Source organism: Protopterus annectens, chromosome 2.part1, assembly GCF_019279795.1.
Source record: "Protopterus annectens isolate FY-2018-M chromosome 2.part1, PAN1.0, whole genome shotgun sequence".
In the NCBI taxonomy this organism is placed as follows: Eukaryota; Metazoa; Chordata; order Ceratodontiformes; family Protopteridae; genus Protopterus; species Protopterus annectens.
In genome coordinates, this window is record NC_056729.1 from 552,360,387 (window position 1) to 552,387,886 (window position 27,500).

The following is a 27,500-nucleotide window of genomic DNA, read 5'->3' on the forward strand; positions in this document are numbered from 1 at the left end:
GGTTACCACCTATCCACCTTTGCGAGAGACACTCCCCTTTGGGCAGTTGTGTCCTGCAAAATAATTGTAATTATGGCAAATGTCCTGTGATGTAGGACAAAGATATCCTATATTGACTGTAGTAGTTGCATAAAACAATTATTTTGTATTTGAAACACCTAAATGTTATAAGAAACAGTATAAGCAACTATAATGTTACAAGAATAACCTTTTATTTAGGCAAAACAGTGAAGTACTCTCCTTTGTACTGGCTGTGGGTATGTTTTGCCCTGCAAAATCTGACACCTCTGCATAAAGGTCCTATAGGGTTGCCACATTTTCAAATGCCCAAAGCGGGACATGTTCTGTAGAAATGTCAGATTTTCCAGGACAAAACATACCTACAGCTGTACATAGTACAGTTGTTGTTGTTGTTGTGTCTTTTGGCTTTTCCCGGTTAGGGGTCGCCACAGTGGAACTCCAGTCCACTAATGATTGGCAGTAGATTTTTACATGCCGAGGTGCCAGCCCTGACGCACAACCTTCAACGAAGGTGCACCCATTCACGCATGTCTCCACACAGAAGACGGTCTAGCTGAGAATCGAACAGGACAACGTCTTACTGTGAGGCGACAATGCTACCGCAGCACCACCACTGCAGTATAGCTGTACGTAGTACAGAATGTTCATTATTTCTACAAATAAAAGCTTATTCTAGTAACATTTGAATTGCTTATGCTACTTCACATAACTTATAGAAGTTTCATATATAAAATAACTGTTTTATGCAGCTATTAAAGAAACTTAGGATATAATTTTGTCTTGTAATCTCAGGATTTTTGCTATGTCTTGATTATTTTCACAGGACACAACTGCCTAAAGAGGGACTGTCCCTCACAAAGTGGGACAAGTGTTAACCCTACAGTCCCACCTTGGCCAATTGAAAAGGTGGCAAACCTATAATAGGTATGCGGTAGCATGACTCGGCTGACGGATGTGACTCCCAAAACTCAATTACTTGTCTGTATTGAAGAGTCTCGGTCCCCATGTATCAGCCAGACAGGAGCAGATTGTATGAGGAACACACAAATAATATGATTAATTCACTGGACAGGCCGCCGATTCTGTACAGTCGAACGCCATGCCATCGCCTAATGGGCAGCCATTCCCGATACTGTAGTCATGTAGTCATGTAGATGTATATGTGAATCTTTATGTCCAGCATATAGGTACATATATATATATATATATATATATATATATATATATATATATAGAGAGAGAGAGAGAGAGAGATATCAGGAACATACCATGTGGCAAAAAAGCATTACAAACGAATGAAATGGGAAACACCAGCGATGCATGTATTATGTAGTGGTGTTGTTCTATGTGATCTCAAGACTCCCTCAGATAGACATGTGTCATTCATACACGCAAATAGTTGTACATTGGCCATATACATCACTCTGTGCATGTAATGTACATTAACACAACAGTACCTGTCCAATCATTATGTGTGAACAGTACTCTTGCAAGGTGCTGTATGCAACATCATCATCATGATAAAGGTAAATGGGGTAACCATAAAGGGACTGGTAGTGTTGTGTACAATGGGGTCATCCTCATCAGGTGTACCTGGACCATTTATGAGTGATGTGCATACCAGAATCGTGCACCTGAGGGACAGAGGTGAGGATAACAGGAGTATGTTGTGATGTATATTACAAGGGTTACATGTGTGCAGTGGGCACGTGTGTGAAAAGGACAGCTATGTATAGGGCAGATGTAGTCCTAGGAGCTGATTGGCCTTATGTTTCTGTAGGTGAGGGTCAGATGTAGGGGAAGGAGTGTAGGTATGGCCGTGGAGGATAGGTAGGGTAGGATCACAGACAAGACAGCATACAGGGTTGGTATATGACATGTGGGGGGATACACCCCGGATGGGGATGGGTGTTCGGCATTCAGAAGCCCATGGGAACAGTGGGATGGAGGTCCCTAGCCATGGGCAGCCACCACTGCACCTGTAAAGCTGCAAAGGAGGAAGTGCTGGGGGCTGTCCAGGAGGGGCAGCATCACCCTGTAAATGTGGCACTCTACCCTTGGACTTGTGTATCTGGCTTCGGAACCCCTTAGTGAGCCCCCAGCGCAACACGTCCAGGACCGCACGACAGCAGACATGTACCTGTCTGTTCCTGCTCACAGGGGGGACATGCTCCATCCTCAGTGGTGGTACCACCAGAAGGTGGTGCAGAGCCAACAGAGGCTGATGTCCAAGGCTGGGCCCCAGATGTGCTAGTGCCCGGTGCCATGGTCAGCTGAAGTGGGACAGGAGGTTCTGCCGGGACCTCCCAAACCATTCAGCTTATGGTGTTGCAGTTTAAACCCACATATAGCTTAGTGATAGACACCAGCATACAGGATTATCTACAACAGTATGCATAGATATCACCATCAACACAACACAACAGATGGTATACATTTGCAGAGGGAGCACAACACATGCATATATACTGCATGCCATCTGTACAATGTGTAGTAGACGTGTGGTCGCAGCTATGAACAGTTGTCCATTATTGGCTTGTCACTGGGAACCCCAGACAGTGTCTGTCATACCACTGCTTCACGTGACACATGTCCAGTCAGGGATGCGATGGCAGTAGCACACCCCTATCATCATGTACTGTCTGCAATCCTCACACTATGCTTCTGCTGTGCACAGATGTGTGTTCAGTGTGTAACATAGGAAACAAATGGTTGTATACACTGACCAGTTTACAGATGGCCCTATGGATGGGGGTTCCTCATGAACAGAGTACTGTCATGTCTGTATTAAAACATGCAGAATAGCCATTACCACACACATGTTAAACAGGCAGTAGTCTCAATGCAGCATAGCTACACTTACATGCTGTAGTCATGTGTGGCACATCACCCTCCTGTCTTTAGGCTATTTCCCACTGTGTATAATGTTTGAGGTACACCCAGATATCATCTGTGATGCCGTGTCAGAACACCACATCCCGGTACCGTTCACAGCGACTGTTATGGCCAAATATTAACATATTTTCCCTAGATAGTGTACTGTGTTTATCATGCGAATGGCTATGGGAACACCATCACAGCTGTTCCACATGCAATCAGCTAGAGAAGTACTGCAACAGGTGCAGAGGCCATCACCTGATCATGTCCATCACTTACAACACACATGCTGCTGCAGAGCAGGTGTACACCTTCACATCCACCAGAGAGTGTGTGGGTGGGACAAGCAAAGTACACCTGGGCAGGGCTTGGTGACTTAACCCTAAGTATCATCTGCCATACGCAAAACAGCACAGGGGTCAAAGCCCTGACTGACTTGTCATTACTATTACATGTGCATGACATTACTACATGTGCCACAAAGGCAACATCTTGCTGTGCTGTAAGAACATATATGTGTGTAGGTAAGTGACATCTGCAACACAGATATAGAAGACATACATTAGGTGTGACACACATGGCTGTACACGTGAACGGATGCCATTGTCACCACAACCACACTCTGTAATGGACACGCATTGACAGTCTTTGCCAGGGCCACAAATACACAGCCTAACTACTTAGTTTGCCACACTGCAGTAATGCACAGGACTACATGCACCACAGGGGACATCTGGAAGTTCTATTGGCTAGGGCATGTGAAAGTGTTTGACATCTGTTGGTATGCCAATGAGGGTTATACTGGGAGTGACTGTGGTTGGGAGTATCATAACCCACATGCAGACAGAAGGTGCCAGTACTGACATGCATGTATGCATTGCTGCATGGGTGTGTAGTGGTTGGCTGTGCAAGATGGCTGTACAAGGCTGGATGAGGGGTACTCCTTGGCATTGCATCAACCGATAATGGTGTGCAGTGCAGGGGTGAAGTGTCTGCAATGTACCACACAGATGGCTACTGCATTATCTGCCCTGACATCCTGGTTGTCAATATGTATGGTCATAGCTTTGCAATGCATGCCATGTCTGTGTTTGTTAGTCCTTCACATGGACATTGTCTGGGATGTGCATGTCCCACAATACTGTACAGTGACATGTACAGGTGTACCTGGTTTGGCAGGCACATGTTGTGCACACAGACTGTTATCCCCCGATATGCCAGTACCGTCTTGGTGTGGCTGAACCTGCTTATAGTGAGCAGGTCGACCCTGCACCTGCATTGATAGTATGATACAGGTATTCCCTGGTGTCAGTGGCATTGGTCCATACAGGGCACATGTATACGGCATTGTATGGCCTCTGTGGATCACATTTGATGGCACCACATATATTGCAGGCATCCAGTGGGGAACATAGTGAAGGCAGAATGTCGCTAATATGTGCCTATTGTACCATTGTACAGGGTGCCATGTCCTCTGCAGGCCACTGCATTCACACCATGCCTACTATCTGTCATCAATGTGCATGGTACTAGCAACATAGCGGGATATCCTAGGCAACTATGTTTGTGCATGGCACATGGGTGCAGGACATATACCGGGTACTAGTAGGGTTGCATACATTGTTCACCAGGCCTTTTGCCAGATGTAGGGGTATGGCTTGCCAACACAATCCCGTGGCTGACTGACAGCTGTAGTCCTCGTGAGGTGGCCAATGTGTCATAAGACGGACACCATATAGGAAAACTACAAAATCCGCTCTCCAACATGTCCAATGGTAAGACACTCACAGCCACCTCTACACAGGCTCTGAAAGACAAACACACACTTGCCATGTCCAGTATACGAACCCCTACCTACTGTATCACACTGCAGCAATACGCTTTTAGGGCATGCACTACGGCAAATACTGGGTTACAGCACACCTTCAGGTGTAGACCTAGATGGGTGATAACAGCAGGATTGACAAAGGGGGTCATGTGATTTGTACAGAGAGTGCATATTCTACAAAGCACTGCACTAGTCTCACGCACTCAGACACACAGACACGTGGCATGTCTGGGATTAGAACACTGACCTAACTACTTTATTACACTGCAGCATTATGCAGTTACAGAACACGCTACCGAGATTACTGGGACACAGTACTCCCAGAGGTGTATTTCTAGGTGGGTGACATCATCAGCCTTGCCAAAGGTGGGTATAGGAATTGTATGGAGTGTGAGCAGTCTAAAAGCATTATTCAGTCCTCAGGCAGACGGGGACAAACACACACACACACACACACACACACACACACACACACACACACACACACACACACACACACACACACACACACACACATGCCAGTGGTGGGAATGAACGCCTGTCTATCTACCTATCACTTTTACAATACTACATAGTTACGAGTCGCGCCACACAGACTACACATGTCAAGGCTGTCATTATGTCCTTCTAGGAATGTGGACATCAACAGGGATGCTGGCAGTTAAGATGTACGTACCTGTGAACCTGTGTGTTTAAAGTAGGAATCCATCCTGAACTGGAGTATGCCCATCTGTGGAATGGACAGCTACTATCACTATACAGGGTTATAATGGCCATGTCCATACACATAGAAGCACATAACCAACACAAGGTGTCATTGGGAATGTTCACAAACTTAGTAGCACAGGGCTGTTCGGAATGCACTATGTGTCCATCTACACAAGGTTATACTGGGCATGCTCATACACTTAGTAGCACAGGGTTATCTGGGATACACTCTGATTCTAAACACGGAAGGCCGCAGTGGCCATGCTATTAAAGTTAGATGTAAAGAACACATTGTAATGGACTCTGGTGTTAATAGTTGTCATTGTTAGCAGGAACGCTGCTCTACATATATCTGACACCGGTCTTATACACAACGTCTGCTGCTGTCCGTCACCTTAGATGTACCATCCTATACAAATACAATACCACCACTCACAGTGATGTCTTGCTAGGAGTGGCAACTGCTTGACCAACACAATGAGCCTTGCTAGGCATGGCAACTGCTTGACCAACACAATGAGCCAATGTCCTGCTGTAATTACGACGTTGTCCAGTGTTTGTCATTGTGGGATGACATGACTGACAGTAGACAGGCCTTTGACACATATCACATGCATCCATGATTCCAGGGAGTGGGGATAATACCCAAGTTGCATTCGCCCATATAGTGCCATTCCAAGGCAAATTTCCTAAACACAGGATAACACCCTGACACCTAGATGACAACTGTATTGTATGCTTATGCTAACCAGTGCAAGATGTGTAGCGTCCATAATCATAGCTGCTCACTGTAGATCCAACAATGGGTAGTACTGACATCTGTGCAGTGAGGGACACCTGGCTGAAGGCTCTGTAGTGCACAATAGCACTACTACCATATACCTCAGAACCAGACATGTGGGCCATAACACAGGTACAGATCGCTCCAGGTGGTGGTGTCCCCAAATGCATAGAGGCCACTCACATGTACTGACCGGTACTTCCCACAAAAGGCATCACAGATGAGTCAGGTGCAGGACACAGTGTCAAATGCTGCATTCTAGGATGTAAACTTCAGACACCACCATGCTCTCAGACCACCAACACACATCCATACATGTGGTAAGACATATAAGAGTACACCACCATGTGACCCTTGACCAGTGGACTGTACCAAGCTCTACATCAACTGTAGAGAGTACCCATGTAATGACACAGTTGGATCATGTGTTATGCAATGCAATGATACTGCTGTCTGTAACCAGGTCAGCTGTACACATACCAGGGGCCCTCGGTTATTTACAGCATTAGCAGATGACTATTGCTGTACTCCAGTAAACACCCTCATGTTTGAATATGACATAATGTACCTGCCCTGGATATGTACATGCCACACAGACACAACATACATGTAAATAGCATAGCTGTTGTTGTCCTTTGTGCAGACAGGTGGCTACAGCCATTACACACATGCACATGGAATGTAGGTCCATGGCTGCTGAATGCTAACAGTACATAAGGTGTGATATCAGTGTTGACAGAGGTAACATTCCCTCTGTACCGGTCACCCATTACACCTATCATGGCATACAACAGTCCATGTCTCATGTATGTCATTACACATGTCCACCAATTGCAATGCCTACAAACATGCCCAAATGACAGGAGTGTAGGCCCTACACACATGTACATGTAGTGATGTGCATTCAGATAACATGTGTGTGCAGTTGCTGATGTGTGCCGGTGACGTGTATCTTAGTGCATCAGGCAGTTGCAATGCAGCCTCAACATTGCCAACTGTATATGGTGATATGCTGAATGTACAGAAAGATGTACCTCAGATATGGAGACATGTGGAAATAACTAAGTGGTGGGGCATCCTTGCAGATGGATGTATGCTGAGGACAGCTCACAGGTGTGTCACAAGTGGTCCTACAATAACCTGTGTCACCGGTAAGCAATGGTTTTGTTAATTGAAGGACATAACACACAACATAGACAGCGGTCAGGGTGACACCAAAGGTATATCATATGACACCTATAACAATTAAAACCTCCAGTGTGCATATATCAGCACTGTTGCCAAAGGAAGCATCAGTACACTTTGTAACGTGTGCAATACTGCTATAAGTCTGTCATACATATCATGAACTAGGCAGGTGTTTGATTCACAATACTGGCATGTATGGTTGCGTGTGTGTCCATATATGTCATGTATGGTGGGTAATATATCTCAATTGTTATTCACTCTCCTGTACACTAGTGTAGACATCTGTAGAGACTGCAATGTAGAAAGCAGGATATAGGCAGGGGCATGTATCTCACACATGTGAGGTATCTGTATGTGCGTGACATAGGTGTATTCAATAATGAATGCCACAGTGTGTGTGTGTGTGTGTGTGTGTGTGTGTGTGTGTGTGTGTGTGTGTGTGTGTGTGTGTGTGTGTGTGTGTGTATGGCTGTCTGGTCCCTGGAGTGAGGATGCATGTTACCATACTGAACTGATAAGACCCCTCCCCCCATCCAGGTGATGCAATCTACTATCCGTGTTGATGTCCCCGATCTTAGGCCATACTGACTACCTATACATGTGTATTCTATGTGGCGCAATATGTAGGTGCACAGTACTGTAATGATGATTTGCACATAGGCAGGGGTCCTCACCTCAACAGTAGCAACTGTGTGTGAGTGTGTGCTACTGTGTCGGTGAATCCATGAGTGTGCGGGTGTGTTACTGTGTCACAGAATACATGTGTGTCAATACCTGAGTGTGTGGGTGCAGTTGTGTGTTGGCATTCTGTCATGGGAATGTGTATTACTGCTTCCCAATGAGGCATCACATTTCCCACTGGCCTCTACCCTTGTAATCAGCGAGACCGCTCTCTTACCTTACTACTCCATGTAACTGAGCCTGTGATGTCACCCAGTATGGATATCACGTATGTAGCCACAGCAGCTTAATAGCTTAATACACAGCTATCATGCTCTTGGATCAGTAGATGTGTTTGGAACATGGGACATTCTCACTGTGATGTGGCAGCTACAAGGTGCATGCTGGTATATTCATACATACCTGTGAGTAGTCCACATTGACATATGGGACACTAACTGCAAGCACTGACACCCAGCGGCATGTGCAATTAGACCTGAAGGAGGAAAGCAGAACATCATGAAAAACATGCAGTTACACAAGATGCATACTGTTAACAGTACGAAATGCATTGTACACCTGTAGTACATGGTATGTCTGCTGCCTGTCAACAGTACTCAACAATTGTAAACTACACTTATCTTCCTAGTCTGTTCACCCTGTGCATCAGATCATATGAGCATGTCCCTGCACCGATGGTGCGGGTGCCAGGGATGCGGCACAGGCATCATCATATGTACAGGGTGATAATGTTTGCCAGAGGACTAGGCTACACCATTGGATGACATAATGTGTGTGGGTTAGGGCCTTTGATCTAACTGGGTGTGTGTGGATGTTATGCATGTGAGTGTTGCGGTGCCCTACATATGTTTCCAGTGTGTGCGTGTATGTATGCACACAGTTCTGGCATGTGTCTGGCCTACACAGGGGTATTATTGACAGCTGCAGACTGTACAGGCCAGGTTTTACAGTTCACAGTGTCCAGCCATGGCCATGTGACATGTGCCTACCAGGGGTTGCACGGGCACTACCAGGCAGAGGTGCAGATTGGGTACTGTCTGATGACACTTGTCCACTGGAACCATGTCCCTGTTGGGACCATCCAGGGCCATGTGCATGTAGGCTGCTGTGTCGTGGTGTAGACAGCACAGCACCAGCTGCACTGCTGCTGCTACTGCCACTATGGGAGAGGACATGTGAGGTAGCTTGTTCATGTAGACCTGAAACAGGTGATGTAGCAGACCTATGTCCATGTGACCAATGCCTCACTCCTACCAGATGTTCCAACACAGAAGGCTCATGCTTGCGGATTGTCATGCCACGGTCATGGACTCCAACCATGTCACCCAATCGTCTATCCAAAGCTTCAGCAATCTGCTGTTGAGCATTTACCATTGCCTGGATGTTGTTGTTTAAAGAATGGACAGCAGCCCTCTGAAACCTTTGATCTTCTCTGTTGTACCATTCAGCATGTGCCTGTGCCTCCATTACAGCCTGAAACATGCATCTGGTGACACCAGCTGCTGCACTCTGTCTTGCAGGGGCATGTTGGCCAGAGGTCCTCCTATGAGCAGCACTGGCCACGTGCCTGTGTGTGGCATCACCAGTCAGTTGTCTGACACCATTGTGTGCAGGCACACCTTCCATAGCCCCCACACTTTTATCTTCCAAGCTACCACACGCCAATTGTCCTTCCTCTATGGCCACTGGTGATGGGGTACATGTAGGCATGGGATCTGTGTGCGGGGATGAGGGAGATATAGGTGGAATGGCAACCAATGGCACAGATTCAGCCCCTGACAACCCTGCCTGTGCCTCAATCATACATTCATCATCACTGCTAGAGTCCATGGGGACACTAACATCAGATGGACCGCAGGAGGGCAAAGCACCTACATCACCTGTGAGGGGCAGACAAGAACTGTACATTACAATCTATACAGTAGACACACACAGACACATACACAGACACACATGCTATGGCACCCAACAAGCATGTGATATGACAGAAGGCATGCAATATGCATGTGATATGATAGATGGCATGCAGCGCAGACAATAATAGTGGTAGTTATCATACATCCCTGGGTTGCACACAACAGCATGCATCATAGCAGAAGACATGCAAATTGCACAATCATAGTAGTAGTTAGCATACATCCCTGTATTACACTATGTAGACCAGCACAAGTTAATAGTACACCTGCCTGATGTGTGGCATATGACCTTGACAATCACATGTAGTATGACATGTGATCTGCTGATGTGTGCAATGACATGCATACATGTTTACCACAATGGTGTCCTGTCAAATATACAGTGGGGTAATGGTGTCCCAATGCAGTGTTATCTGTCTGCCCTACAGATATACTGCACATTTAGCTGACGTGCATGGTCATTGCAAGGAATCATGGGGTGTCTCTATTGCTATACAGTGTGAGTTACAGATACAGTTCATAGCCATGACTGTGTTCAGATACAATACATATATATTGTGGAATGTGACCTACATCACTGAGGTGTATACACACTAAACCATGATGTGGAATGTGTGACTCAGGTCACTGAAGGGTATACGGATGACACCCCTACACATCTGCAAACATATTGCTGCTGCCTGGCAACTATGGAGGATCAAGCACATCAAGTCTACTGTGTGTATTGCTTCATGTCTCTGGCCATCCTCCATGGCCATGTGTGTACATGTGTTGGCCAAATTATTGTGACAGGTGCCTATTTCACATGTCTGTGTTTTCCCATATGACATACACCCGTAGATGTCATATGCTCCACTGATGACAGGGTTAAGCAGACAAAGGGTGGTATGTTTGGTATGTGGGACATGTTTTTCAGGATAGTGAGGCAGTGTTGTAGCCAGGCCACTAGATGTCATGGACATGTCATGATATCACATCACATTGTGTGACATTCATTGCAGGGCTATTATCCACAGCAGTGAATCCTGTGGGCTGGCCATACTCCAGCTCACTGTGTAGTACTGTTTATATTCCCCACATGTGTAGTTCTAATCTGTAGTACATGTCCCTACAGTGAACAGCACCTCCACCATTGTATGCACAGCTGTCCACTCATTGGGCAATGACAGTTTGTGAGGATTCATGTTGGTGATTCACATAGTTTGCAAGTGTTGCACATGGGTAGGCATTGTGATGCATTGCAGGTCTGACCTGTATATTGTGAGAGGACCATACATTATGTGTATATGTGGTACATGGCCCCATGCCAGATAGATCTGTGCATTAAGATGCCTGATAAATAATAACAGTCTCACCTGCAATGGGCTGCTGTTGCAGCGGAATATATGCCAGTGGTATCTAAATCGGAGTAACACAGCAGTATGAGCATTATCCATGCATGTATGATAGCTACAGGGTGCAATGTGCATGTTAACACATACACCAGTACAATAGACTATACTATGGTGTATGCACATGTGTGCATACACAGAGTAGCATACTATAGTATGCGGCATGTGTGTATACATGCCTTGCATATGATGTTACATTACATATTGTACAGTGACACATAGTTGTTATAGGTGCAGTAGTGACTTATCAGGCAATTCCAGGCTCGGTGGTTGAGAGACACCTACCTCCACAATATCGGCTAAGGCTTGTGGATGTTGTTCTGCAGGTGTCCCCAGGTTGGCCAGTAGCTCCTCGGTATGTGTGAGTGAGGGCTGGGTTGGTGGTCCACCACCTGTTGCACCTTGTTCCCTGGCAATTGCATTTGCATGCTGTTTCACCCATCTGATGAGGTCTGTACATTGTCTGCGCACCTGCTGGTATGTGCAGTTGTGGCCACCCACATCATTAACCCTCCTGCGAAGTTCCATCCACAGGGCATCCCACTGCTGTGCATCCTGTGGCACATGGCTGAACAGGATATCATGATTGTCATGTAGATATGGGATGAGTTCCTCATCCTCCAAGTGGTTATATGGGGGTAGCCTTGCACGAGGCATACCTGGAAGACATAATTATGGAGATGGGTCACAGTAACTCATAGAGACATACAGAGCTACAGCTGAACATACATGTTTATCGCATTTATTATGATTAAATAGTTGTCTTTGCAAATCTACATGACACTGACACCACTGACATGTTTGTGTCACACACATGTGACACTCAATGGTGAGTGGATATTATCACCATATATGTGTGTGTCACCTGATTACATTGCTCATACTCCATGTGGATGCTATCTTGATGTGGGCATGTCTGTTTGCCTGTACTGGTGTTCCTACCTATCAGCACATGGCTGGATGTGTCCACCTTAATGCAGTCGACCTTGATGCTGTGCATATGTCACATATAAAGACTTACACTGCCTTAATGGACATGACCTGTGACCCTGCAGACTTGCTCACGGACAGTTTTACATGTATGTGTTCTGCCATATACATCTACATGGCACTGTACAGCAATTCCACATCCTGCCATGTATCACCTGTGTTGCACATGTGATACACATGGGACACTGGCTAGCCAAATGGTATTTGCAGGGATGGATATCAACTATAATGCTAGTCAATTTCAACTAGTAGGCTATATGCCCTGGGCCATGTATGAATCTAGGATGAAAGGTTACCTAGCTGTAGCTGACAGGTGGATCTCTGGGGCCAGGTGGAGCAGTGCCACATAACTTAACCACAGGGTTAATGATACATTTACCATGCGGTCATCACACCATGTCTGAGAGGGGGGCAATGTGCAACTTTGCTGGACAGGAATGCAGAGTATGGCAGGACTATGTAAAGTGCATGGGACAGGGATCTGTCCAGAATGTGGTGATCCTAATACTATGAAGGTGGATGTCCATGAAGTATGTGTTTGAGATCAGGATGTGTACATGTAGCATGTCCAACATCACTGGGTTGGACATGGATTTATTCAGGGTATGCATCATGCTACATAGTGAAGATGGGGAATGGGAAGGCTGGTGTAGGCCATCTGAACATGGCCAATACCCCTTAAAGGAAATATGTGATCTGATATAGGTCACTTGAGTGTTGTGTATGGCTGGACAATGATCTCAATATTCATGGATGGCACCCTGTCATGATTAGGGTTGCCACATATGACTACCTGACAGATGTGGTGACGTAACTATCACAGGAAAGACAACTGCCCAGCTGCATCCCTTACACACAGTGTCCATTATGTTGACCACTGTCTAAGTGGTAGTTCATGGGTACAGGGTTATTAACACAGGGGTGACAATGCAATATGTAGCTGTTAGATTGTGGCCATATGTCACACACCTCACCCACAAAGCCCCTTCTGTATGTTGTCCACAACACTCTGAATCAGCTATTGCTCCTAAGTCATAGTCATTTGCATACTTCAATAGGCAGATGCCTTTTGTTAGTCTGTGTGGTATGGACTACAATGAGGGGGAGTACAATTAATTAACCCTGTCTTACTGTAGCTGGCACTGGTGTGATGTGCATATATTATTCAGACACCTTCTGTAGTGTTGGTTCTGCCAGCAGTCCCATTGCAAAACACTCCTGTGACATAGGAATGTACATCTAGTATACTGAGTGTAGGTGGAACACAGTATGGGTGATGATGTCCTATGACCTGGCAAGGTTACGATATGCAGTGTGAAATCAACCTTACAGTCATCTACATCTGTACTGCTGACATCAAATAATTTTATCAAGGTTCATGGCCTTTCAGACCAGACTCAGCAGGGTAGTATTGCAGTACGTCCCATTATCAGTGGTGTCTCCCCCTTTGTGGGTTGTGATACCTGTTGGTGTGCACCATTCAGTGTTTACACAGCCTGACATGAAGCTATGTTTTACATGATGTGTATGTGGAGAGCAACTTGTTTTGCCATATGTGTATGATACAACCTGGGATGTGGACAGGTCCCATGCAGCCTGAGTGCTGCTTGTACCTGCATAGTTGTGGGTACAGGGGCTCTGTAGTGTACATAGATATATGATTGTGTACCTGTTGGGGGGGGGGACAATGTCTTTATGTTATCCAAGAGCCTATATGGATTGCTTATTCATGCTCAGCACTTGTTCAGAACTTGTAAGCACTACGTAAGCTACTAATTACTATAGCACTCAGTCTTCCTCATTACCTAGAGGTAAACAGGTTTTGTATGTACGTTTCTCACTTGCTTAGAGTAAAATAGCTCTTGTACTCACTTTCCTCACTTATCTAGGGGAGATTAGTTTTATATTCAGACATGTCCAAGGGTCAGCTGCCAGTGTTCTCTCCTGTCTATCTGATGAATCTGGACATCTTGAGGCAATGTAGACATTGCCTCATGTACATAGACAACCCTCTCTGCCTACCACCCAACACTACAACCTGTGAGAGATGCACTTATCTAGCCAAACTGGAGGTAAAGCTCTCTCCAACCAAGACTGACCCTGACAGTCATGTGGAGAAGGTAAACATTCGCACCACACCACACTCATCACATAGTCTCACTGAATCTACCCCACCATTAACTGGGAAAACTACTCATGTACCAACTCATTAGCTCAACGCTTTCTGGAACTCATAAACACCAATACCCTGGATTAACTTATCCACACACCCACCAGGGGCAACAATATTCTAGACCTAGGTATTAACAACATGAGTGACCGGTGTTCCACACCTGAAGTCAACTCCTTGTTGGTCCAATCCGACCATAAGCTAAACACCTTTGATATCCACATCCCACCCCCATTCTCCATTCTGGTATTATTGACATACCCATCCACTTGAACATTAACCTCTACGTCATGTGATGGTTTGCAAAGTGGCTCACGGACTGAACCCACACAGTGGGAGTTGCATACCCTAGGTTGACTGTATACCAGTTACAAGTGGCGTACCGCAGGGCTCAGTCCTAGGACCCCTCACGTTCGGTACATGCTTCTCTGATGTACAGGCAAGCACAGGAAGGCTTTGGCTGAAAAGGTCTGCAGATTACTGCAAACTAGGGGCCATAATTGTTTCCCCAGCTGATACAGACACCCTCTGGAAGGGTCGCACTGAGATGGATACCTGGTGTAAATATCATGGCCTCAAGCTGAATGCCAAAAAGTGCATAGTCATCCCTTTTGGATATAACTAATTACCCACAGACTACCACATAGGTGCTAGTCTTCTACATACAGAAAAGGTAATAAGGGATCTGGGAACCCCAGTAGATAGCAACCTCTCCTTCGATACCCATAATGACAAGGTGGTTAGAATATACTTCTACGTGGCCCCCCTAATCTCTAATGGGTTCACATCCAGAACAAAGGAGGCCATTGTGTCTCTCTACTCATGACTTATTAGACCCATTAAAGGATACAACACCCCATTTGGGATGTACCTTACAAGACAACTGCAATAGCTTGGAAGACCACAACAGTACCACACCAAGAGGATTACTGGCCTCAAACAGATGACCTATGCAGCCCAACCTAAGAAACTCCAGCTGTACTCGGTTGCATACCGCATACTCACAGGTGATCTCTGCTTGACATACAAGGCCCATGTCCAGCCCAGTATTGCTGGATATGTTCCACCTAAACAGAAACCCCTGAGAACCATATGCTCTAGGGATATACACCTAACCACAACAATGACTAGAACGTGCTGGAAGGATAGATTCCTGACCCGGAGACTCCCCATGCTTTGGAACATGATTCCAATGTACATCAGGCAGTGCCCCTCACTAGCACTCTTCAAGGGAAACCTTGACGGATGGATGGGAGACAGACATGTACCCCGGGGATCACTGCAGTGGCTCTGCTAGACAGAGGCACAGGGAACTAATGGCTCTGCCATTCAGAGGCACAGAGAACTAACCTAAGGGGGTGGCGGAAGCCAACACACTCTAGCTAGGCTTATAAATACCCTTGGGCAGACAGCCTAGTACCTACCTTTGCAGATATTACATGTCTTATGTGCATGGATAGTTAACTAGCTCTTCCATTTTACTTTGCTATCATGCTGCTAAACTGACGGGTGACTACAAGTCATATGTATCCTGTTATTGTGTATTGCAAATGCCAATAGACATAACTAATGTTTGCCTAACATAACAGTAATGCTATGTAACTTGTAATACATATCTGCCTACAATACTGTATATTACACAGTTATTGGCACAATATCCCACAGTGCAAATCATAATTGCACAGTGGGCCAACCTTCGACATATTATTCTCAGTAATACACCCATACATATGCCTATTGTTACAATATATCAACATATACTATCCCCTGTTATAGCACATACTTGTTGGACCAGCCCTGCCACATGACAGCGGCTGGTGAGGAATATTTGGGTTCAAAGCCCTTATATAGCATCCCTTGTGGTGTATGCTGTGTTTGCCTTGTGACCTGCAGCAGTACACACATAAATACTACAAGCTTTGCTATGCTGAACAATACATCACTACAAGATAACTGTTTCCACTATATGGATTGCGTACACTTTAAATATTACAGAACGGGTACTACAAACTGAGTGTTCTACATACCTTATTAGTAACCCAAGGTGTCGATGACTGTTAATTCAATCCTTTTCAGTTTGTGTTTCAATCTTCTTTGTAACGTTCTGCTGGTATATACAGATGGTTTGAATGTGTGATAAGCCATCCTTTTATAGTTAAATATTGGTAAAGTGCTATCCTGACCACCAGTTGGTGTTCCAAAGTAGTTAATTAGATGCACATCAGCTGTGCAGCTACTCCATTAGCCAATACCATGGCAACAGTGGTGTATAATTGAGTACTCCACTTGGGCATTGTCCGTTTGCCTTACTTTCAAGGAAGACGGCCTGGATGTGTTGTTTGTGATGTATTTCAACAGCTATATGGAGCCAGATAGAGATATATAAGCTTCATGACTCCCGTGGATTGTGTGTAATGGCTAGATGATGTTCTACATGTGAGTACAGCTGTTATATTTCAGAACATTGCTACTTATGCAGGGTTTGTTTGTACCTGATGCTTCCCCAGATGTTTCAGTCTGGCAAGGATGTTTTGGCAGCTCAAGGCTGTATGGCTATGCATGAACTGTTAGGTGGTTTACAGTGTGCTCACCAGACATCCTTGGTTTGGTGACATGAGTATCATACTGTGCTGTTAATCAGTAAATGGTAACACTTCCCGGTGTACACACAACCCTCTGAAATGGGATTAGTGCAAACAAACCCTGTAACATCAGCAGCTGTTCCATTGTATAACAGCAACTATTTCACATAGGGTCATGTTAGTGTGTCTCTGACAAGGTATGTTAAGGCTTCTGCAAATGTTGTACAGTGAGTGAATGATTTGTGATGTTATTACAGTTTGTATTGTAATTTGTTTGGGTGTGGGTGTGATGTTGGTGGGTGTACATGGCATATGCAGGTGTGTAGGAGCTGCTTTTATACATAATCAATATGTGCGTGAGGTTTTCTTCCCTATTTGAACACCTATCCTTTAGTGGACTAATACTATGGTAATTGCAGCCTGATTCATTAAGGCACTGCTAATTGGTTTCTGTATAGCATGCAGATGATGTTAGTCCTTGATTCCTTTCGGCAATACATCGGAATGTAATAAAGTGTCGCTACATGAAAGCTGTGTATTTCTGTCATAAGTATTTGCAGTCATTGGAGTTGTGTTGGTGACTGACCCTCTTTAGCTAGGGTTGTCACCTTTTCAAATGGCCATAGTGGGACATTTTTGGGACACACATCAGATTTTACAGGCCGACACAAACCCACAATCAGTACAAGGGATAGAACTTTCTTTTTTTGCCTAAATATAAGCTTATTCTTGTAGCAGTTTAGTTGCTTATCCTGTTTCTTGTAACATGTAGGTATTTTAGATACAGAAAGAACTATTGTATGCAACTATTACATTACATATGGGACATAATTATGTCCTACAATCTCAGGACATTTTCCACGTTTAATATTATTGGTCAGGACACAACCGCCCAAAGAAGGACTGTCACTCGCAAAGTGGGACAGTTGGTAACCCTATCATTGGCTCATGTCCATAGCACATATTTGTAATAGTGTATAGGCATATACTCTCCATATCCTTTGTTCATAAAGTTTTGTCATGGCGGAATGTGTGATTGCTATGGTCCATGTTATACTCATATATGAACACTTCAACTGCTGTATACAGGATACCTATGGAATCCCGAAACCACACAATTCCGACACACACAGTACCGGGCCCAGACTCCCATACCCCACATTACCGACAGCGACAGTAACTCCCGAAAGTAACACAAACATGGAACACACACACACAGACACACTGCTACCCACCACATCCAAACAAACCATCCTACACTACGTATGATCAGGTGGGTAAGGCCCCCTACACACCCCATGTGGGTGTCTGCTCCTCCCACACCCCCATACTTAAATATTCTACCTCCTAGATCACACAAACAGACACACAAAGCAAACCCACACTCACACATTACAGTATCCCAGGAACACACACCACACTCAGAACACACACTTACACACACTACAGCCCTCAGAAACACACTTATACACAGTAACCTACCTGAACCGCAACACCAGAAGCACTGACTAAATGTACCTTAACATCGGGATTTTAAACCTTGTGCTTCTGGTATTTTGGTACTGTGGTCTTTTGGACTTTAAGCTATGCTTCTAAATGCCCTTGGGCAAATAGCCTACTACCTATCTGTGAACCTCTACAGTGCAGGCCATCTCCAACATCATATGTGATTATACAGCGTTTTCTGATCACAGTATACAGTGTACATTCACCATGTAGTCAGACAACAGTTAAGTACAGCAATAGCATACAGACCATTGATACATAATCACACCAAAAGCCTATCTTGGAAGCTAGTGAACATGTATAGGATTCAGGCTTTGTATTGCTTACCAGTAGGTTACCTACAGGAAAGATGGGACACAAGCACAGATGGGATACATGCCTGCAACAATGCCATTCCAACTTGCATGTGTCAGCCTAAGGCTTTGGAATGCTGGCCAAGGCTATTGGCACACCCATGGTGCCATTTTTAGGTAGGTCTCAGAGGTGGATCTCACCTCCATGACCTGCACAATAGCGGAACCAATGAGGGTTAGGAGACTCAACACCAGGGGTAGTACTCACAACATGCACGCACTCACAGCACCCTTCAGTATGGACATCTACATCTGTTCTGTGACTGGGACCTGTATATGACTCCTGTGAGCACACCGGCACTACCAGACTACAACCTATAACACACATTTCAGCCACTGTACATGGACTGGCACAGACATGGAGGGGGTGTATCCATATTCATCGGGGATACCTATACCTCCAAGTTAGTGGGGCAGCATGATACCTCTGTGATCATCCATTTGTAGCTAACATCAGCCACAACTGCAATGCAAACTGTGAGCTGCTACAGATAACCCTCCATGACCCAGGAGCACCACTATAACTATCTGGAGACAGTGGTAAACATGACAGTCCTACCAGACACCCTGTTAAAGATCAATGTCGGCTACCCTACACTTAACTGGATAACCTACTTGAGTATTCACTTCCAGGCCCAGCACTTCCTGAGATTTATCATCTCATATGGCCTGTATCAGTTGGTAGATGGACTAACGAGAGGTGAAACATACTAGAAGTGGTAATTACTGACATGTGCAACAGGTGCACTACAGCAGAGGTATAGCGGTCACTGTTTAGATCTGACCATGAACTATTCACTGATGATTTCTACTCCCAACCATCTCCCCCACACAAGGAACACACAGTGAATACCTTTCCTACAGCTAAATCCACAGTACTAATGACAGAGGTGGGAGGGTTCACAGCCCACATTCTCAGGGATGACACTGCTCAAGATACAGACAGAATTACGAATGCACTCTGTAAGCACCTACAAAGATGTATGGGTCATGCCATCAATGGCAAACCAGAACTAGCTACTTCTACACAAGGACACCAGTCTGCTGAACCCATGCATTATACAGGCTATACAACAGAAGTAGTACAGTAATCCAGAACAACAGCAAATCCCAAGACATGCAGTCGTCCATGACCAGTATTAGCAAGATACTTATATTACTCATGTAATCATCCAAGGCTGACATCCACAGGTAAATAGGCATGGATTTGGAATATGACCACAAAGGCTTCTTTGGCTATGTCAAGGATGTAAGCAGTAACACACAGATTTGCACTGTTCTGGTGCAATATTGCACTGAATATACTGACCCTACTGATATCACCAACACACTTGATGATACATTCGGAGCAAGCTTCACCCCCTACTGGGCCCACAACAATACCCAAAACATACAGTATCCCAGACATCTGTGACATACAGGTGGTAATGGCCCTTTCAAATGGCATGACAGAGCATCAATAGAGGCAGATGGTGTCCCAGACTGCATCCTGCAGACACTACAAGACAAAGTGGCCTCCCACCTAATATAGCAATTCAGCATCAGCTTCTACACAGGCTACATGGCTATTCACTGGCCATTGGCAAGAGCTATTCCACTTCACCAAGGTGGTGACACAACTGACCATGGTAACTACCACCCCATAGGCCTGAGTAGCCTGATCTGCACGGCTATGGAGCGCATCCTCATGGCACTCATGAACATAGACAGTGGTAACCTCCAGACACTTGACCCAACCCAGGTCACTTTGATTGAGTGCTAATCATGCCTACTGAACCAGTTTGACATCTTACAGCCACCTAGACCTTAGATGTGGGGTGTGGTAGTTCACACATACTACCTGGACCTTGCCAAGGGTTTTGACACCATTCCCCACTCAGGTATTATTTCTACACTCACCAGCCAGTACATACACCCATACATCACAGGTTGGTTTGCCAACAGGCTTACACACAGAACCCACATGGTAAGTCTAGCAGCCTCCAGGTCCAACTCTTGACCAGTCACAACTGGTGTCCCACTGTTTGCCATATACTTCTCAGAGGTATGGGCTAACACCAGTGGACTACAGCAGGTCGTGTTCGATGATTACTGCAGACTGGGAGCCATAACTGACAGTCCAGCTGTCAGAGACGTCCTGCAAGGGGCCTCACATAGACCAACACAAGGTGTCAGAGTGATTGCCTCCAGCTAAAGGCCACATACTGCATGGTCATTCCATTTTTGGAAACTACACACACACACACACACATATTAGCACATGAGTGGCAGACAGTATAATTCAGACGATGTAATGGATATGTGGGAACTACATTACATAGTGATCTCTCCTTTGACAGTCATATGTGCGAAGTAGATAGGCCATCCATCTATGTAGGCCATCTGATTACTTAAGGGTTCACATCTAAACAAACTTAGGTTATTGAGCCCCTTTACTCATCAGTTATCAATTGCATCATCGAGTATGATAACCCATTTTGGATGTACCTCAGAAGACACATCTGACAGCTGGAAGAGCCACGAACGTACCTCGCATAGAGGGATAATGCCCTCAGACATGTGTCATATGTGCCAGACTGCATATACTCATGCATTACTCAGTGGTATCTCATTTGCTCAGGGATCATATTTGCTGGCCAACAAAGCAATGTCCAAATCAGGCTTAATGGATATGCTCCACCTATGGGCATCCATGTCACAGTGAGCCACACACTGTAATGAGCTACACCTTGTCACAACCATAACTGGAAGATGCTGGAGTGACAGATTCCTGTCACAGGTACTCCCCATTATTTAGAATTACATCCCTGATTACATTATACGAAACCCCTCACTAACACTCCAGGGAATCCTTGCAGAGTGGGTGGGGAACAATGGATACACCCCAGGGATCCCACAATTGACTCTGCTCCACAGAGGGACAGTTAGTTAATCAATGGGGTGGCGACAGCAGACACTTTTTGGCTATGCTTATGACTGGCCTCGGGCAGTTAAGCATGTACCTACCTATGTATCTATGAACCTATACATACAGTATGGACACATGCTGATAGCTTAATTTGCTGTTCAGGTATTGACTTACCTTGTGCCAATGGCAGATGACAATTTACAGGTGGTCGTGTATGTGTGCTATCCATGTTTGCTGTGTGTGCAGGTGGAGAAGGGTATCAGTCCATAAGTGCCTACACTGTCAGTGTGTGTGCTATACGTTCCCTCTTTGTCAAGGCATGGGTATACTGGGCATGCCTCCATCTGCCTACTGGGGTTGGCACAGGGTGTTCGTGGTCTGAGTCCCTCTGTGCCTGTGGGGTCCTTGGCAATGGTGATGGGCTGTGAGGGCCTTCACCATTTTGTCCCTGCTGCAGTTGTTTCTGCAGGATCATATTGTGTAGCATGGCACATACTATGACGATGTGGGCACACGTGCCTGGAGAGTCCTGCAAGGCTCCACCAGATATGTCCAAGCAATGGAACCATGATTTCAGCATCCCAAACACATGCTCCATGATGATTCTGGTTTCTGCGTATGCCTCATTATGGCATTCTTGCGTGGCTGTGTGTGCATTTCTGATGGGAGTCATCATCCATGGTTCTAGTGCATAGCCAGCATCCCCACACCAGGTGGCCATATGAGATGTCCCCCCTGGCAAATACCTGATACAGCTGTGAGACATGCCAGATGTGGGAGTTATGATAGCTTCTAGGGCTGCCAGCAAACACATCCATGATAATGCCCTGGGCATTGCACACGACCTGGCAGTTGATGGAGGGGTATCCCTTGTGGTTTATGTAGTGCATTCCCTGCTCACTGGGTGGTGTCTTGATGTGTATGTGCGTGCAGTCTATTGCATCCAATACCTCCAGGTAGTCTGCCACATGGTGGAAGAGACGCATATTGCTGGCCAACTCCTCCTGCATTCGGGAGAAGTATATGTGCTCATTGGCATGTGATAACATGGCATCCAGGAACTGGTGGAGTACCCTCAATGCTGATGCCTGTGAGACCCCCATGATATCCCCAGTTGGCCTTTGAAAGGTACCTGTGGCTAGTATTCTCATACTTACACATACCTTTGTGTCCACTGTGATGGGTTCCCCTCTGTTATTTCTGGATCTGAGGCGTGGCTGACAGAGCTTAACAAGTTGCTGTATGGTGTCCCTGTCCACCCTGTAATGCTCTACTATCTCCAGATCATGTAGCCCCTAGTAGGTTACCCTGGGTTTGAACACTCTTCTCCTCCTCCGGTGCCTGAGATGGTTGTCAGCATCATCCTCCACACCACCGTCAGTCTCCAACATATGCTGGTAAATCAAAGCTATGGCAGCCCCTAACATGCACATATTAAAAGTTCCCAGTCTGTATACACCAATGGTGCAGGGTGTCTGGGAATACACAAGTGTGTGTGTGGGGCTTTCACACCTTAAACTATTGTGCAATGGATGATGCTGTTGTAACTGGGTGTGTATTTGCAATTCCAGCTGCAGGGTATCTTAATTATGGGTTTTACAGCAGGTACTGCTATTGTGGGGCCTTTGGTGTTGACTTACGCTTGGCTGCCATGATTCATCTATTGCTCTTTACTTCACTTTTCAACCTGATTCCCCTCCCATTGTCAGGCATGCATCCATCTGCCTGCTTTCTTGTTTTGTACTTTCCCAACCCAGGATTGTGTTGCGAAATGTGTTATGTAGCTGATCTACTGCAAGTTTGCTTTGTTCTGCTGTGACAGTTCTCTTTTCTTTGCAGTACGGCACCTCCCCTTTCCTGTTCTGCAGATAGCTGCTAGCAGCCTTGTTAGTTGTTGTCAATGGTCCACTGTGAGTTCCTAGATGTTAATTACTCATTTGTACTCCAATTACCATGCTGCAGCATTTCCTTATTGTCTTCCCGTATCCTTCCTGTTTCAGCTATGGTGCGTGCCATGCACAGCCGTTTACTGGGTTCCGAGCACGTTTTCATCCATGTTCAGATGCACTTTCAGTTACCTTGTGAGCTCTCAGCTAAGCAAAGCTATGACTACTTCCACACCCCTGTCCTGTGGCTTTGCTTAGCAACAGGCAACCCAGATTAGCAATCCTCCAATGTGCTTACAGCTATGGTGGTCATGTTTACCTCTAGGCCACACCTCGGTGTTGTACCGCTATGCTGTATGGTACATCCTTACACCGGCAGGGATTTTGCGATTCAGTATTACTTGACTCACTTGCATGGCATTGACTCTAATTCCTAGTTACTGCACAAAACACTGTCACAGACCCTTAGCTACCCTTGCGCCATGGTTGTGGTGTAGCATGCATACCATTGACTATTATGGGGAATTCATGAATTGTGTTACATTGCAGTTTTATGACATCTAAATATATTTTCATTGTGATCCCGTTTGCACACCAATGCACTGCGATTTTACTTTGCGTTAGTGTGGCCATGACATTAAATGTTATTTTTTATGTGTTCTGCATGTTTTTTTATGTCATTGGCTATACATTTAGCCATTGTCATATATTAACGTTATAATATGTAAGTTTGGTTCGCTTTCATGGCTCCGATTTTATGTCTGAAAAAACGTAAACCATTTTTTTGGTTTACATTTCTGCATGCTTACACTACACCTGCACCACTTCATGAATCACTATATACCTTCATTTGCATGCTACACTGCTGCGCATGGGGTAATTAGCATACATGTGCCGGGAGCTGCGCAGCTGTGGCGTACACTGGTAGTGCACCTGGAAACAGCTCGCACCTGAATCGCTTAGCGGCCATATTTGGCGTTAGATCGCTGATGCTACTCCTGCGCCTGGCGCAAGCTTCATGAATCCCGGAGCCAATCTTTACAGTGTAAATTAAGTAATTTAATTTCTTACTATTTTCTAAAGGCAGGTCAATTGAACCTCTTCTCCTCCAGCATCCTCTGTCATAATGTAAACAGTAATAAAAATAAAAAAGCGAGCCACCAAGGCAGTATTTGCATGAAATACTAGTTTATTTAACATTAAACACTGTCAAAGTAATGTTAAATAAACTAGTGTTTCATGCAAACACTGCCTTGGTGGCTTACTTTTTTATTTTTATTACTGTTTACAAGTTTTTGAGCCATTTGACTTGTTTTTTGTTATATCCTCTATTATAATAAATACATTTCCACAGTTACAATAATACGTGTACATTTCTTCTTCTGTCCAGCAGGGTACACTGTTGGTACATTTTAAATACAAGCAGCTTTACAAATACATTTTTCAACACAAGCATTTGTACAAATCAGTTTGATATACAAATGACATAATTCTTTACAAAATTCCTGCTAGCTGTGCTGGCATATGTTACACATCCACTGTCCTACTTCTCCTGTCATAGCTGGCAATACCTCACATCATCATAAAAGTTACTACCTCAGAGATAACATGCTAACATAAAGTTCTGCTAATATATATATATATATATATATATATATATATATATATATATATATATATATATACAAGGTCTATATTAGATCATCGAACACTTAAAAACGCGAACAGTGATTAATCGACCCTATGTATGCGAACGCTTACAATGTGGAGCTGTCAGAACAGCGAGTTTTTCCAAGGGAAAAAAAATAACTGTTCCAACAAAAAAAAAAAAAAAACACTTTAAACATTACATTAAGTGGGGGGCTTCACCCCAACACCCACTACTTAAATATGCCAACTCTGAGACCGCACTACAGTGCCGAAAATGACAAAGTAACGAAGCGGCCAAGCAAATTCTTTCCCAGGGAAAGAATTTGCTTAAAAGCCACTTTGATATTTTGCAGTTTCAGTCTTTTAAGTTCGACCAAGACACATTCGAAAGAATGCGTCTTCAATCTTCTAATAGGAACTGTATATATATATATATATATATATATATATATATATATATATATATTTCCATTTCTTCCTATCCTCTGCATCTTGCTCTGTCACACCAACCGCCTGCATGTCCTCTCACCGACAATGAAACCTTATCTTAGGCCTTCTCTATTCCTCTTACCTGGCAGCCAATATACCCATCATCCCTCCTCAGCACATGTCCAAACCAATGCAACCTCTCTTGCTTTGTCTCCAAACTGTCCAACATGAGCTGACCCTCTAATATACTGATTCCTAATCCTATCCATCCTAGTCACACCGATTGCAAATCTTAACATCTTTAACTCTGCCACATCCAGCTCCGACTCCTGCCTTTTGTCAATGCCACTGTCTCCAACACATATAACATAGCTGGTCTCACTACACTCTTGTAGACCTTCCCTTTCACTCTTACGAAACCGTCTGTCACAAATCACTCCTGACACTCTCCACCCATTCCACCCTGCCTGTACTCTTCTTCACCTCTCTTCCACATTCACCATTACTCTGAACTGTTGATCCCAAGTACTTAAACTCGTACCTTTACCAACTCTACCCTGCATCCTCACCATTCCTCTAACTCCTCTCATTTACACACATATATTCTGTCTTAGCCCTGCTGACCCTCATTCCTCTGTTCTCTAGAGCATATCTCCACCTCTCCAAAGTCTCCTCAACCTGATTCCTACTCTCACTACAGATCATAATGTCATCTGCAAACATCATAGTCCACGGGCCTCCTGTCTGATCTCATCTGTCAACCTGTCCATCACCACTGCAAATAAGAAAGGACTCAGAGCTGATCCTTGATGTAATCCCACCTCCACCTTAAACGGATCTGTCACTACTGCAGTCCTCACCACTGTCACACTACCCTCGCATATCCTGTACCACTCTTACATTCTCTGCCACTCACTTCCTCATACAATACCACAACTCTTCTCTAGGCACCCTGTCATATGCTTTCTCCAAGTCTACAAAGACACAATGCAACTCCTTCTGACCTTCTCTGTATTTCTCCATCAACACTCTCAGAGCAAACATTGCATCTGTAGTGCTCTTTCCTGGCATGAAACCATACTGCTGATCACTAATCATCACCTCCCTTCTTAACCTTGCTTCCACTACTCTTTCCCAGAACTGTATATATATATATATATATATATATATACATATATATATATATATATATATATATATATATATATATATATATATATATATATATATATATTGCACATGTGGTTGTTACACTGCTTGGTAATCATAATGCCTGTTAATCGTATTTTGTATTACATGTTTATATCACTTCTGTCAGCATATTCTGTAGCATGCTTACTATTATATAATCATTAAACTTTCTGCAAGTAATTGGGTAATTGGGTAATATATTAACCACAGCTGTGAATTCTGTTTTTCAAATTCTTACTCTTACAATTACATTTTATCAGCAGGATAGAACCTATTATAATAGCATGTGATATAGGGGTAATATTGTTTCTCATACTGTTCAGGAGAGGTATGTGTGCATTGTTACAGTTTCACAATCCATCCCAATACTAGTACTTCTGAACAACTACTGACTTGCACTGTTTAATAGTGTACCCATGAGCTCATTCTTCTCACACTATGACA